At 43.7% G+C, this 13986-nt stretch overlaps 9 non-coding genes and 11 pseudogenes across 9 annotated transcripts; all 20 read right to left on the minus strand.

The window, feature by feature from the left end:
• Positions 1-493: 493 nt before the first annotated feature.
• On the minus strand, positions 494-628 carry LOC141778554 (U1 spliceosomal RNA; annotated as a pseudogene).
• Positions 629-1204: 576 nt separating this feature from the next.
• On the minus strand, positions 1205-1339 carry LOC141778773 (U1 spliceosomal RNA; annotated as a pseudogene).
• Positions 1340-1915: 576 nt separating this feature from the next.
• LOC141778629 (U1 spliceosomal RNA) lies at positions 1916-2079 on the minus strand. The gene has a single exon (XR_012596113.1). It is a non-coding gene; the product is annotated as a U1 spliceosomal RNA (small nuclear RNA).
• Positions 2080-2604: 525 nt separating this feature from the next.
• LOC141778559 (U1 spliceosomal RNA) lies at positions 2605-2739 on the minus strand (annotated as a pseudogene).
• Positions 2740-3315: 576 nt separating this feature from the next.
• Positions 3316-3479, minus strand: LOC141778524 (U1 spliceosomal RNA). Its single transcript, XR_012596095.1, has one exon. It is a non-coding gene; the product is annotated as a U1 spliceosomal RNA (small nuclear RNA).
• Positions 3480-4004: 525 nt separating this feature from the next.
• LOC141778563 (U1 spliceosomal RNA) lies at positions 4005-4139 on the minus strand (annotated as a pseudogene).
• Positions 4140-4715: 576 nt separating this feature from the next.
• Positions 4716-4879, minus strand: LOC141778497 (U1 spliceosomal RNA). The gene has a single exon (XR_012596088.1). It is a non-coding gene; the product is annotated as a U1 spliceosomal RNA (small nuclear RNA).
• A 513-nt stretch (positions 4880-5392) lies between these two features.
• On the minus strand, positions 5393-5527 carry LOC141778903 (U1 spliceosomal RNA; annotated as a pseudogene).
• Positions 5528-6103: 576 nt separating this feature from the next.
• LOC141778567 (U1 spliceosomal RNA) lies at positions 6104-6238 on the minus strand (annotated as a pseudogene).
• Positions 6239-6814: 576 nt separating this feature from the next.
• Positions 6815-6978, minus strand: LOC141778475 (U1 spliceosomal RNA). The gene has a single exon (XR_012596081.1). It is a non-coding gene; the product is annotated as a U1 spliceosomal RNA (small nuclear RNA).
• Positions 6979-7503: 525 nt separating this feature from the next.
• LOC141778790 (U1 spliceosomal RNA) lies at positions 7504-7675 on the minus strand. Its single transcript, XR_012596139.1, has one exon. It is a non-coding gene; the product is annotated as a U1 spliceosomal RNA (small nuclear RNA).
• Positions 7676-8214: 539 nt separating this feature from the next.
• LOC141778454 (U1 spliceosomal RNA) lies at positions 8215-8378 on the minus strand. The gene has a single exon (XR_012596068.1). It is a non-coding gene; the product is annotated as a U1 spliceosomal RNA (small nuclear RNA).
• A 525-nt stretch (positions 8379-8903) lies between these two features.
• LOC141778830 (U1 spliceosomal RNA) lies at positions 8904-9038 on the minus strand (annotated as a pseudogene).
• A 576-nt stretch (positions 9039-9614) lies between these two features.
• On the minus strand, positions 9615-9783 carry LOC141778946 (U1 spliceosomal RNA). Its single transcript, XR_012596156.1, has one exon. It is a non-coding gene; the product is annotated as a U1 spliceosomal RNA (small nuclear RNA).
• Positions 9784-10322: 539 nt separating this feature from the next.
• Positions 10323-10486, minus strand: LOC141778689 (U1 spliceosomal RNA). Its single transcript, XR_012596119.1, has one exon. It is a non-coding gene; the product is annotated as a U1 spliceosomal RNA (small nuclear RNA).
• Positions 10487-11011: 525 nt separating this feature from the next.
• LOC141778836 (U1 spliceosomal RNA) lies at positions 11012-11146 on the minus strand (annotated as a pseudogene).
• A 576-nt stretch (positions 11147-11722) lies between these two features.
• LOC141778510 (U1 spliceosomal RNA) lies at positions 11723-11886 on the minus strand. The gene has a single exon (XR_012596090.1). It is a non-coding gene; the product is annotated as a U1 spliceosomal RNA (small nuclear RNA).
• A 525-nt stretch (positions 11887-12411) lies between these two features.
• LOC141778860 (U1 spliceosomal RNA) lies at positions 12412-12546 on the minus strand (annotated as a pseudogene).
• A 576-nt stretch (positions 12547-13122) lies between these two features.
• LOC141778526 (U1 spliceosomal RNA) lies at positions 13123-13303 on the minus strand (annotated as a pseudogene).
• A 525-nt stretch (positions 13304-13828) lies between these two features.
• On the minus strand, positions 13829-13963 carry LOC141778865 (U1 spliceosomal RNA; annotated as a pseudogene).
• Between the last annotated feature and the right edge of the window lie 23 nt (positions 13964-13986).

The raw sequence follows: 13986 nt of genomic DNA on the forward strand, positions 1-13986 counted from the left end.
GACTGGCGACCTTTCCAGGGTGTACCCTGCCTTCGCCCAATGTCGGCTGGGATCGGCTCCAGCCCCCCCGCGACCCCTAACGGGATAAGCGGTTGCAGATGGATGGATGGATGGACCTACCCATATGCCACCTACTGTGTTCCCTCTGTCAATGATGATTGTGCAGTATGAATGTGTGTATATGTTTCGGTGGACTGCAGAAACTGAATTGCCCTTCGGGGATAAATAATGCTCTCTGTATGTGTATCTGTATCTGTACCAGGTAAATTTGAGTTGGATGCAACTGGCATTGCTCAACACACAGGTTCACAACGTACACCAGTCACTGCTGCACAGCAACACTGCCACTTTTCTGGACATACTGCAAAAGTATCCAAAGGCCTCAGAATGAACATTGCCGCAATCACACTGACTAGGAAGCTGGATATTAGCATGCTGCGCAGCACATTTAAGTCCATCGCAGCCAAGGACTCCTTTCATTGGACATAATGATCAGGGGAGAGCGCGAACGCAGTCCCCCACTACCAGAAATTATGCAGTTGAGATTCCCACATTTGGGGAATTCACAGGGGTCAGCACAACCGGAGTGCAATGGCTGAGCCTCGCCCTGGGTGAACAACATAAGAATTTAATAAATTTAGTTTTTCATATACCATTTCGAATATTCATACAAATCGTTTTATGTATTACAGTGATGTCATCGTCCTTTGATGTGATGTCATCGTCCTTTGATGTTGTCACACATTCTGAAAAATTTGGCTAGTTTGGGTTGACACTTGAAGCGTGTTACTACAATACAGTCACAGTTGACAATCTCTACTCAGTTGGTTATTTGTTACATAAATCTTTTTTTCTTCAAAATAATGCTTCTTTTCAAGAATGTGGTTGGTATTAATCTGTATTTGTTTTTATCTTTAAAAAAAAATGATTGTCATAAAATACTTGATCATTGTATCTCCCCTGCCAAGTAAATTTGAGTTGGATGCAACTGGCATTGCTCAACACACAGGTTCACAACGTACACCAGTCACTGCTGCACAGCAACACTGCCACTTTTCTGGACATACTGCAAAAGTATCCAAAGGCCTCAGAATGAACATTGCCGCAATCACACTGACTAGGAAGCTGGATATTAGCATGCTGCGCAGCACATTAAAGTACATCGCAGCCGAGGACTCCTTTCATTTAACTTGGACATAATGATCAGGGGAGAGCGCGAACGCAGTCCCCCACTACCAGAAATTATGCAGTTGAGATTCCCACATTTGGGGAATTCACAGGGGACAGCACAACCGGAGTGCAATGGCTGAGCCTCGCCCTGGGTGAACAACATAAGAATTTAATAAATTTAGTTTTTCATATACCATTTCGAATATTCATACATATCGTTTTATGTATTACAGTGATGTCATCGTCCTTTGATGTGATGTCATCGTCCTTTGATGTTGTCACACATTCTGAAAAATTTGGCTAGTTTGGGTTGACACTTGAAGCGTGTTACTACAATACAGTCACAGTTGACAATCTCTACTCAGTTGGTTATTTGTTACATAAATCATTTTTTCTTCAAAATAATGCTTCTTTTCAAGAATGTGGTTGGTATTAATCTGTATTTGTTTTTATCTTTAAAAAAAAATGATTGTCATAAAATACTTGATCATTGTATCTCCCCTGCCAGGTAAATTTGAGTTGGATGCAACTGGCATTGCTCAACACACAGGTTCACAACGTACACCAGTCACTGCTGCACAGCAACACTGCCACTTTTCTGGACATACTGCAAAAGTATCCTAAGGCCTCAGAATGAACATTGCCGCAATCACACTGACTAGGAAGCTGGATATTAGCATGCTGCGCAGCACATTAAAGTACATCGCAGCCGAGGACTCCTTTCATTTAACTTGGACATAATGATCAGGGGAGAGCGCGAACGCAGTCCCCCACTACCAGAAATTATGCAGTTGAGATTCCCACATTTGGGGAATTCACAGGGGTCAGCACAACCGGAGTGCAATGGCTGAGCCTCGCCCTGGGTGAACAACATACTTGATCATTGTATCTCCCCTGCCAGGTAAGTATGAGTTGGATGAGTCAGAGACAGGGTGGTCATTCTCAGACACAGCACCCTGGCTGACAGTTGCAACAGCGCAAAATCCTAGAGTTCAGTGCCTTTAGCACTAGCTCACCTTGGCAAGCTGTTTCTGCCTCTAAGAAAGAAAACACAGCCCAGCAACAGCACAAAACCTTAAACCCAAGCATGCTAGCAATGGAAGAAGGTTTAGAATACATTTCTTCCACAAAGAAAGAGCAACCTCGGAGAGGAGTACACACAAATGATTTGGTCCCATCCAAAAGACCACACCCACTTCTTGCTGTCATGGGGATCACGGGCAACTGGCATTGCTCAACACACAGCTTCACAGCGTACACCAGACACTGCTGCACAGCAACACAGCCAGTTTTCTGGACATACTGTAAAAGAATCCAAAAGCCTCAAAATGAACATTGCCACAATCACGCTGACTGGGAAGCTGGATATTAGCATGCTGCGCAGCACATTTAAGTCCATCGCAGCCGAGGACTCCTTTCATTGGACATAATGATCAGGGGAGAGCGCGAACGCAGTCCCCCACTACCAGAAATTATGCAGTTGAGATTCCCACATTTGGGGAATTCACAGGGGTCAGCACAACCGGAGTGCAATGGCTGAGCCTCGCCCTGGGTGAACAACATAAGAATTTAATAAATTTAGTTTTTCATATACCATTTCGAATATTCATACATATCGTTTTATGTATTACAGTGATGTCATCGTCCTTTGATGTGATGTCATCGTCCTTTGATGTTGTCACACATTCTGAAAAATTTGGCTAGTTTGGGTTGACACTTGAAGCGTGTTACTACAATACAGTCACAGTTGACAATCTCTACTCAGTTGGTTATTTGTTACATAAATCTTTTTTTCTTCAAAATAATGCTTCTTTTCAAGAATGTGGTTGGTATTAATCTGTATTTGTTTTTATCTTTAAAAAAAAATGATTGTCATAAAATACTTGATCATTGTATCTCCCCTGCCAAGTAAATTTGAGTTGGATGCAACTGGCATTGCTCAACACACAGGTTCACAACGTACACCAGTCACTGCTGCACAGCAACACTGCCACTTTTCTGGACATACTGCAAAAGTATCCAAAGGCCTCAGAATGAACATTGCCGCAATCACACTGACTAGGAAGCTGGATATTAGCATGCTGCGCAGCACATTAAAGTACATCGCAGCCGAGGACTCCTTTCATTTAACTTGGACATAATGATCAGGGGAGAGCGCGAACGCAGTCCCCCACTACCAGAAATTATGCAGTTGAGATTCCCACATTTGGGGAATTCACAGGGGTCAGCACAACTGGAGTGCAATGGCTGAGACTCGCCCTGGGTGAACAACATACTTGATCATTGTATCTCCCCTGCCAGGTAAGTATGAGTTGGATGAGTCAGAGACAGGGTGGTCATTCTCAGACACAGCACCCTGGCTGACAGTTGCAACAGCGCAAAATCCTAGAGTTCAGTGCCTTTAGCACTAGCTCACCTTGGCAAGCTGTTTCTGCCTCTAAGAAAGAAAACACAGCCCAGCAACAGCACAAAACCTTAAACCCAAGCATGCTAGCAATGGAAGAAGGTTTAGAATACATTTCTTCCACAAAGAAAGAGCAACCTCGGAGAGGAGTACACACAAATGATTTGGTCCCATCCAAAAGACCACACCCACTTCTTGCTGTCATGGGGATCACGGGCAACTGGCATTGCTCAACACACAGCTTCACAGCGTACACCAGACACTGCTGCACAGCAACACAGACAGTTTTCTGGACATACTGTAAAAGAATCCAAAAGCCTCAAAATGAACATTGCCACAATCACGCTGACTGGGAAGCTGGATATTAGCATGCTGCGCAGCACATTTAAGTCCATCGCAGCCGAGGACTCCTTTCATTGGACATAATGATCAGGGGAGAGCGCGAACGCAGTCCCCCACTACCAGAAATTATGCAGTTGAGATTCCCACATTTGGGGAATTCACAGGGGTCAGCACAACCGGAGTGCAATGGCTGAGCCTCGCCCTGGGTGAACAACATAAGAATTTAATAAATTTAGTTTTTCATATACCATTTCGAATATTCATACATATCGTTTTATGTATTACAGTGATGTCATCGTCCTTTGATGTGATGTCATCGTCCTTTGATGTTGTCACACATTCTGAAAAATTTGGCTAGTTTGGGTTGACACTTGAAGCGTGTTACTACAATACAGTCACAGTTGACAATCTCTACTCAGTTGGTTATTTGTTACATAAATCTTTTTTTCTTCAAAATAATGCTTCTTTTCAAGAATGTGGTTGGTATTAATCTGTATTTGTTTTTATCTTTAAAAAAAAATGATTGTCATAAAATACTTGATCATTGTATCTCCCCTGCCAAGTAAATTTGAGTTGGATGCAACTGGCATTGCTCAACACACAGGTTCACAACGTACACCAGTCACTGCTGCACAGCAACACTGCCACTTTTCTGGACATACTGCAAAAGTATCCAAAGGCCTCAGAATGAACATTGCCGCAATCACACTGACTAGGAAGCTGGATATTAGCATGCTGCGCAGCACATTAAAGTACATCGCAGCCGAGGACTCCTTTCATTTAACTTGGACATAATGATCAGGGGAGAGCGCGAACACAGTCCCCCACTACCAGAAATTATGCAGTTGAGATTCCCACATTTTGGGAATTCACAGGGGTCAGCACAACCGGAGTGCAATGGCTGAGCCTCGCCCTGGGTGAACAACATACTTGATCATTGTATCTCCCCAGCCAGGTAAGTATGAGTTGGATGAGTCAGAGACAGGGTGGTCAGCACCCTGGCTGACAGTTGCAACAGCGCAAAATCCTAGAGTTCAGTGCCTTTAGCACTAGCTCACCTTGGCAAGCTGTTTCTGCCTCTAAGAAAGAAAACACAGCCCAGCAACAGCACAAAACCTTAAACCCAAGCATGCTAGCAATGGAAGAAGGTTTAGAATACATTTCTTCCACAAAGAAAGAGCAACCTCGGAGAGGAGTACACACAAATGATTTGGTCCCATCCAAAAGACCACACCCACTTCTTGCTGTCATGGGGATCACGGGCAACTGGCATTGCTCAACACACAGCTTCACAGCGTACACCAGACACTGCTGCACAGCAACACAGCCAGTTTTCTGGACATACTGTAAAAGAATCCAAAGGCCTCAAAATGAACATTGCCACAATCACGCTGACTGGGAAGCTGGATATTAGCATGCTGCACAGCACATTTAAGTCCATCGCAGCCGAGGACTCCTTGCATTGGACATAATGATCAGGGGAGAGCGCGAACGCAGTCCCCCACTACCAGAAATTATGCAGTTGAGATTCCCACATTTGGGGAATTCACAGGGGTCAGCACAACCGGAGTGCAATGGCTGAGCCTCGCCATGGGTGAACAACATAAGAATTTAATAAATTTAGTTTTTCATATACCATTTCGAATATTCATACATATCGTTTTATGTATTACAGTGATGTCATCGTCCTTTGATGTGATGTCATCGTCCTTTGATGTTGTCACACATTCTGAAAAATTTGGCTAGTTTGGGTTGACACTTGAAGCGTGTTACTACAATACAGTCAGAGTTGACAATCTCTACTCAGTTGGTTATTTGTTACATAAATCTTTTTTTCTTCAAAATAATGCTTCTTTTCAAGAATGTGGTTGGTATTAATCTGTATTTGTTTTTATCTTTAAAAAAAAATGATTGTCATACAATACTTGATCATTGTATCTCCCCTGCCAGGTAAATTTGAGTTGGATGCAACTGGCATTGCTCAACACACAGGTTCACAACGTACACCAGTCACTGCTGCACAGCAACACTGCCACTTTTCTGGACATACTGCAAAAGTATCCAAAGGCCTCAGAATGAACATTGCCGCAATCACACTGACTAGGAAGCTGGATATTAGCATGCTGCGCAGCACATTAAAGTCCATCGCAGCCGAGGACTCCTTTCATTTAACTTGGACATAATGATCAGGGGAGAGCGCGAACGCAGTCCCCCACTACCAGAAATTATGCAGTTGAGATTCCCACATTTGGGGAATTCACAGGGGTCAGCACAACCGGAGTGCAATGGCTGAGCCTCGCCCTGGGTGAACAACATAAGAATTTAATAAATTTAGTTTTTCATATACCATTTCGAATATTCATACATATCGTTTTATGTATTACAGTGATGTCATCGTCCTTTGATGTGATGTCATCGTCCTTTGATGTTGTCACACATTCTGAAAAATTTGGCTAGTTTGGGTTGACACTTGAAGCGTGTTACTACAATCCAGTCACAGTTGACAATCTCTACTCAGTTGGTTATTTGTTACATAAATCTTTTTTTCTTCAAAATAATGCTTCTTTTCAAGAATGTGGTTGGTATTAATCTGTATTTGTTTTTATCTTTAAAAAAAAATGATTGTCATAAAATACTTGATCATTGTATCTGCCCTGCCAAGTAAATTTGAGTTGGATGCAACTGGCATTGCTCAACACACAGGTTCACAACGTACACCAGTCACTGCTGCACAGCAACACTGCCACTTTTCTGGACATACTGCAAAAGTATCCAAAGGCCTCAAAATGAACATTGCCGCAATCACACTGACTAGGAAGCTGGATATTAGCATGCTGCGCAGCACATTTAAGTCCATCGCAGCCGAGGACTCCTTTCATTTAACTTGGACATAATGATCAGGGGAGAGCGCGAACGCAGTCCCCCACTACCAGAAATTATGCAGTTGAGATTCCCACATTTGGGGAATTCACAGGGGTCAGCACAACCGGAGTGCAATGGCTGAGCCTCGCCCTGTGTGAACAACATACTTGATCATTGTATCTCCCCTGCCAGGTAAGTATGAGTTGGATGAGTCAGAGACAGGGTGGTCATTCTCAGACACAGCACCCTGGCTGACAGTTGCAACAGCGCAAAATCCTAGAGTTCAGTGCCTTTAGCACTAGCTCACCTTGGCAAGCTGTTTCTGCCTCTAAGAAAGAAAACACAGCCCAGCAACAGCACAAAACCTTAAACCCAAGCATGCTAGCAATGGAAGAAGGTTTAGAATACATTTCTTCCACAAAGAAAGAGCAACCTCGGAGAGGAGTACACACAAATGATTTGGTCCCATCCAAAAGACCACACCCACTTCTTGCTGTCATGGGGATCACGGGCAACTGGCATTGCTCAACACACAGCTTCACAGCGTACACCAGACACTGCTGCACAGCAACACAGCCAGTTTTCTGGACATACTGTAAAAGAATCCAAAGGCCTCAAAATGAACATTGCCACAATCACGCTGACTGGGAAGCTGGATATTAGCATGCTGCGCAGCACATTTAAGTCCATCGCAGCCGAGGACTCCTTGCATTGGACATAATGATCAGGGGAGAGCGCGAACGCAGTCCCCCACTACCAGAAATTATGCAGTTGAGATTCCCACATTTGGGGAATTCACAGGGGTCAGCACAACCGGAGTGCAATGGCTGAGCCTCGCCCTGGGTGAAAAACATAAGAATTTAATAAATTTAGTTTTTCATATACCATTTCGAATATTCATACATATCGTTTTATGTATTACAGTGATGTCATCGTCCTTTGATGTGATGTCATCGTCCTTTGATGTTGTCACACATTCTGAAAAATTTGGCTAGTTTGGGTTGACACTTGAAGCGTGTTACTACAATACAGTCACAGTTGACAATCTCTACTCAGTTGGTTATTTGTTACATAAATCATTTTTTCTTCAAAATAATGCTTCTTTTCAAGAATGTGGTTGGTATTAATCTGTATTTGTTTTTACCTTTAAAAAAAAATGATTGTCATAAAATACTTGATCATTGTATCTCCCCTGCCAGGTAAATTTGAGTTGGATGCAACTGGCATTGCTCAACACACAGGTTCACAACGTACACCAGTCACTGCTGCACAGCAACACTGCCACTTTTCTGGACATACTGCAAAAGTATCCAAAGGCCTCAGAATGAACATTGCCGCAATCACACTGACTAGGAAGCTGGATATTAGCATGCTGCGCAGCACATTAAAGTACATCGCAGCCGAGGACTCCTTTCATTTAACTTGGACATAATGATCAGGGGAGAGCGCGAACGCAGTCCCCCACTACCAGAAATTATGCAGTTGAGATTCCCACATTTGGGGAATTCACAGGGGTCAGCACAACCGGAGTGCAATGGCTGAGCCTTGCCCTGGGTGAACAACATACTTGATCATTGTATCTCCCCAGCCAGGTAAGTATGAGTTGGATGAGTCAGAGACAGGGTGGTCATTCTCAGACACAGCACCCTGGCTGACAGTTGCAACAGCGCAAAATCCTTGAGTTCAGTGCCTTTAGCACTAGCTCACCTTGGCAAGCTGTTTCTGCCTCTAAGAAAGAAAACACAGCCCAGCAACAGCACAAAACCTTAAACCCAAGCATGCTAGCAATGGAAGAAGGTTTAGAATACATTTCTTCCACAAAGAAAGAGCAACCTCGGAGAGGAGTACACACAAATGATTTGGTCCCATCCAAAAGACCACACCCACTTCTTGCTGTCATGGGGATCACGGGCAACTGGCATTGCTCAACACACAGCTTCACAGCGTACACCAGACACTGCTGCACAGCAACACAGCCAGTTTTCTGGACATACTGTAAAAGAATCCAAAGGCCTCAAAATGAACATTGCCACAATCACGCTGACTGGGAAGCTGGATATTAGCATGCTGCACAGCACATTTAAGTCCATCGCAGCCGAGGACTCCTTGCATTGGACATAATGATCAGGGGAGAGCGCGAATGCAGTCCCCCACTACCAGAAATTATGCAGTTGAGATTCCCACATTTGGGGAATTCACAGGGGTCAGCACAACCGGAGTGCAATGGCTGAGCCTCGCCCTGGGTGAACAACATAAGAATTTAATAAATTTAGTTTTTCATATACCATTTCGAATATTCATACATATCGTTTTATGTATTACAGTGATGTCATCGTCCTTTGATGTGATGTCATCGTCCTTTGATGTTGTCACACATTCTGAAAAATTTGGCTAGTTTGGGTTGACACTTGAAGCGTGTTACTACAATACAGTCACAGTTGACAATCTCTACTCAGTTGGTTATTTGTTACATAAATCTTTTTTTCTTCAAAATAATGCTTCTTTTCAAGAATGTGGTTGGTATTAATCTGTATTTGTTTTTATCTTTAAAAAAAAATGATTGTCATAAAATACTTGATCATTGTATCTCCCCTGCCAAGTAAATTTGAGTTGGATGCAACTGGCATTGCTCAACACACAGGTTCACAACGTACACCAGTCACTGCTGCACAGCAACACTGCCACTTTTCTGGACATACTGCAAAAGTATCCAAAGGCCTCAGAATGAACATTGCCGCAATCACACTGACTAGGAAGCTGGATATTAGCATGCTGCGCAGCACATTAAAGTACATCGCAGCCGAGGACTCCTTTCATTTAACTTGGACATAATGATCAGGGGAGAGCGCGAACGCAGTCCTCCACTACCAGAAATTATGCAGTTGAGATTCCCACATTTGGGGAATTCACAGGGGTCAGCACAACCGGAGTGCAATGGCTGAGCCTCGCCCTGGGTGAACATAAGAATTTAATAAATTTAGTTTTTCATATACCATTTCGAATATTCATACATATCGTTTTATGTATTACAGTGATGTCATCGTCCTTTGATGTGATGTCATCGTCCTTTGATGTTGTCACACATTCTGAAAAATTTGGCTAGTTTGGGTTGACACTTGAAGCGTGTTACTACAATACAGTCACAGTTGACAATCTCTACTCAGTTGGTTATTTGTTACATAAATCATTTTTTCTTCAAAATAATGCTTCTTTTCAAGAATGTGGTTGGTATTAATCTGTATTTGTTTTTATCTTTAAAAAAAAATGATTGTCATAAAATACTTGATCATTGTATCTCCCCTGCCAGGTAAATTTGAGTTGGATGCAACTGGCATTGCTCAACACACAGGTTCACAACGTACACCAGTCACTGCTGCACAGCAACACTGCCACTTTTCTGGACATACTGCAAAAGTATCCAAAGGCCTCAGAATGAACATTGCCGCAATCACACTGACTAGGAAGCTGGATATTAGCATGCTGCGCAGCACATTAAAGTACATCGCAGCCGAGGACTCCTTTCATTTAACTTGGACATAATGATCAGGGGAGAGCGCGAACGCAGTCCCCCACTACCAGAAATTATGCAGTTGAGATTCCCACATTTGGGGAATTCACAGGGGTCAGCACAACCGGAGTGCAATGGCTGAGCCTCGCCCTGGGTGAACAACATACTTGATCATTGTATCTCCCCTGCCAGGTAAGTATGAGTTGGATGAGTCAGAGACAGGGTGGTCATTCTCAGACACAGCACCCTGGCTGACAGTTGCAACAGCGCAAAATCCTAGAGTTCAGTGCCTTTAGCACTAGCTCACCTTGGCAAGCTGTTTCTGCCTCTAAGAAAGAAAACACAGCCCAGCAACAGCACAAAACCTTAAACCCAAGCATGCTAGCAATGGAAGAAGGTTTAGAATACATTTCTTCCACAAAGAAAGAGCAACCTCGGAGAGGAGTACACACAAATGATTTGGTCCCATCCAAAAGACCACACCCACTTCTTGCTGTCATGGGGATCACGGGCAACTGGCATTGCTCAACACACAGCTTCACAGCGTACACCAGACACTGCTGCACAGCAACACAGCCAGTTTTCTGGACATACTGTAAAAGAATCCAAAGGCCTCAAAATGAACATTGCCACAATCACGCTGACTGGGAAGCTGGATATTAGCATGCTGTGCAGGACATTTAAGTCCATTGCAGCCGAGGACTCCTTTCATTGGACATAATGATCAGGGGAGAGCGCGAATGCAGTCCCCCACTACCAGAAATTATGCAGTTGAGATTCCCACATTTGGGGAATTCACAGGGGTCAGCACAACCGGAGTGCAATGGCTGAGCCTCGCCCTGGGTGAACAACATAAGAATTTAATAAATTTAGTTTTTCATATACCATTTCGAATATTCATACATATCGTTTTATGTATTACAGTGATGTCATCGTCCTTTGATGTGATGTCATCGTCCTTTGATGTTGTCACACATTCTGAAAAATTTGGCTAGTTTGGGTTGACACTTGAAGCGTGTTACTACAATACAGTCACAGTTGACAATCTCTACTCAGTTGGTTATTTGTTACATAAATCTTTTTTTCTTCAAAATAATGCTTCTTTTCAAGAATGTGGTTGGTATTAATCTGTATTTGTTTTTATCTTTAAAAAAAAATGATTGTCATAAAATACTTGATCATTGTATCTCCCCTGCCAAGTAAATTTGAGTTGGATGCAACTGGCATTGCTCAACACACAGGTTCACAACGTACACCAGTCACTGCTGCACAGCAACACTGCCACTTTTCTGGACATACTGCAAAAGTATCCAAAGGCCTCAGAATGAACATTGCCGCAATCACACTGACTAGGAAGCTGGATATTAGCATGCTGCGCAGCACATTAAAGTACATCGCAGCCGAGGACTCCTTTCATTTAACTTGGACATAATGATCAGGGGAGAGCGCGAACGCAGTCCTCCACTACCAGAAATTATGCAGTTGAGATTCCCACATTTGGGGAATTCACAGGGGTCAGCACAACCGGAGTGCAATGGCTGAGCCTCGCCCTGGGTGAACAACATACTTGATCATTGTATCTCCCCAGCCAGGTAAGTATGAGTTGGATGAGTCAGAGACAGGGTGGTCATTCTCAGACACAGCACCCTGGCTGACAGTTGCAACAGCGCAAAATCCTAGAGTTCAGTGCCTTTAGCACTAGCTCACCTTGGCAAGCTGTTTCTGCCTCTAAGAAAGAAAACACAGCCCAGCAACAGCACAAAACCTTAAACCCAAGCATGCTAGCAATGGAAGAAGGTTTAGAATACATTTCTTCCACAAAGAAAGAGCAACCTCGGAGAGGAGTACACACAAATGATTTGGTCCCATCCAAAAGACCACACCCACTTCTTGCTGTCATGGGGATCACGGGCAACTGGCATTGCTCAACACACAGCTTCACAGCGTACACCAGACACTGCTGCACAGCAACACAGCCAGTTTTCTGGACATACTGTAAAAGAATCCAAAGGCCTCAAAATGAACATTGCCACAATCACGCTGACTGGGAAGCTGGATATTAGCATGCTGTGCAGCACATTTAAGTCCATCGCAGCCGAGGACTCCTTGCATTGGACATAATGATCAGGGGAGAGCGCGAACGCAGTCCCCCACTACCAGAAATTATGCAGTTGAGATTCACACATTTGGGGAATTCACAGGGGTCAGCACAACCGGAGTGCAATGGCTGAGCCTCGCCCTGGGTGAACAACATAAGAATTTAATAAATTTAGTTTTTCATATACCATTTCGAATATTCATACATATCGTTTTATGTATTACAGTGATGTCATCGTCCTTTGATGTGATGTCATCGTCCTTTGATGTTGTCACACATTCTGAAAAATTTGGCTAGTTTGGGTTGACACTTGAAGCGTGTTACTACAATACAGTCACAGTTGACAATCTCTACTCAGTTGGTTATTTGTTACATAAATCATTTTTTCTTCAAAATAATGCTTCTTTTCAAGAATGTGGTTGGTATTAATCTGTATTTGTTTTTATCTTTAAAAAAAAATGATTGTCATAAAATACTTGATCATTGTATCTCCCCTGCCAGGTAAATTTGAGTTGGATGCAACTGGCATTGCTCAACACACAGGTTCACAACGTACACCAGTCACTGCTGCACAGCAACACTGCCACTTTTCTGGACATACTGCAAAAGTATCCAAAGGCCTCAGAATGAACATTGCCGCAATCACACTGACTAGGAAGCTGGATATTAGCATGCTGCGCAGCACATTAAAGTACATCGCAGCCGAGGACTCCTTTCATTTAACTTGGACATAATGATCAGGGGAGAGCGCGAACGCAGTCTCCCACTACCAGAAATTATGCAGTTGAGATTCCCACATTTGGGGAATTCACACATTTGGGGAATTCACAGGGGTCAGCACAACCGGAGTGCAATGGCTGAGCCTCGCCCTGGGTGAACAACATACTTGATCGTTGTATCTCCCCTGCCAGGTAAGTATGAGTTGGATGAGTCAGAGACAGGGTGGTCATTCTCAGACACAGCACCCTGGCTGACAGTTGCAACAGCGCAAAATCCTAGAGTTCAGTGCCTTTAGCACTAGCTCACCTTGGCAAGCTGTTTCTGCCTCTAAGAAAGAAAACACAGCCCAGCAACAGCACAAAACCTTAAACCCAAGCATGCTAGCAATGGAAGAAGGTTTAGAATACATTTCTTCCACAAAGAAAGAGCAACCTCGGAGAGGAGTACACACAAATGATTTGGTCCCATCCAAAAGACCACACCCACTTCTTGCTGTCATGGGGATCACGGGCAACTGGCATTGCTCAACACACAGCTTCACAGCGTACACCAGACACTGCTGCACAGCAACACAGCCAGTTTTCTGGACATACTGTAAAAGAATCCAAAGGCCTCAAAATGAACATTGCCACAATCACGCTGACTGGGAAGCTGGATATTAGCATGCTGCGCAGCACATTTAAGTCCATCGCAGCCGAGGACTCCTTGCATTGGACATAATGATCAGGGGAGAGCGCGAACGCAGTCCCCCACTACCAGAAATTATGCAGTTGAGATTCACACATTTGGGGAATTCACAGGGGTCAGCACAACCGGAGTGCAATGGCTGAGCCTCGCCCTGGGTGAACAACATAAGAATTTAATAAATTTAGTTTTTCATAT

This window comes from Sebastes fasciatus, chromosome 1 (genome assembly GCF_043250625.1).
Source record: "Sebastes fasciatus isolate fSebFas1 chromosome 1, fSebFas1.pri, whole genome shotgun sequence".
Classification (NCBI taxonomy): domain Eukaryota; kingdom Metazoa; phylum Chordata; class Actinopteri; order Perciformes; family Sebastidae; genus Sebastes; species Sebastes fasciatus.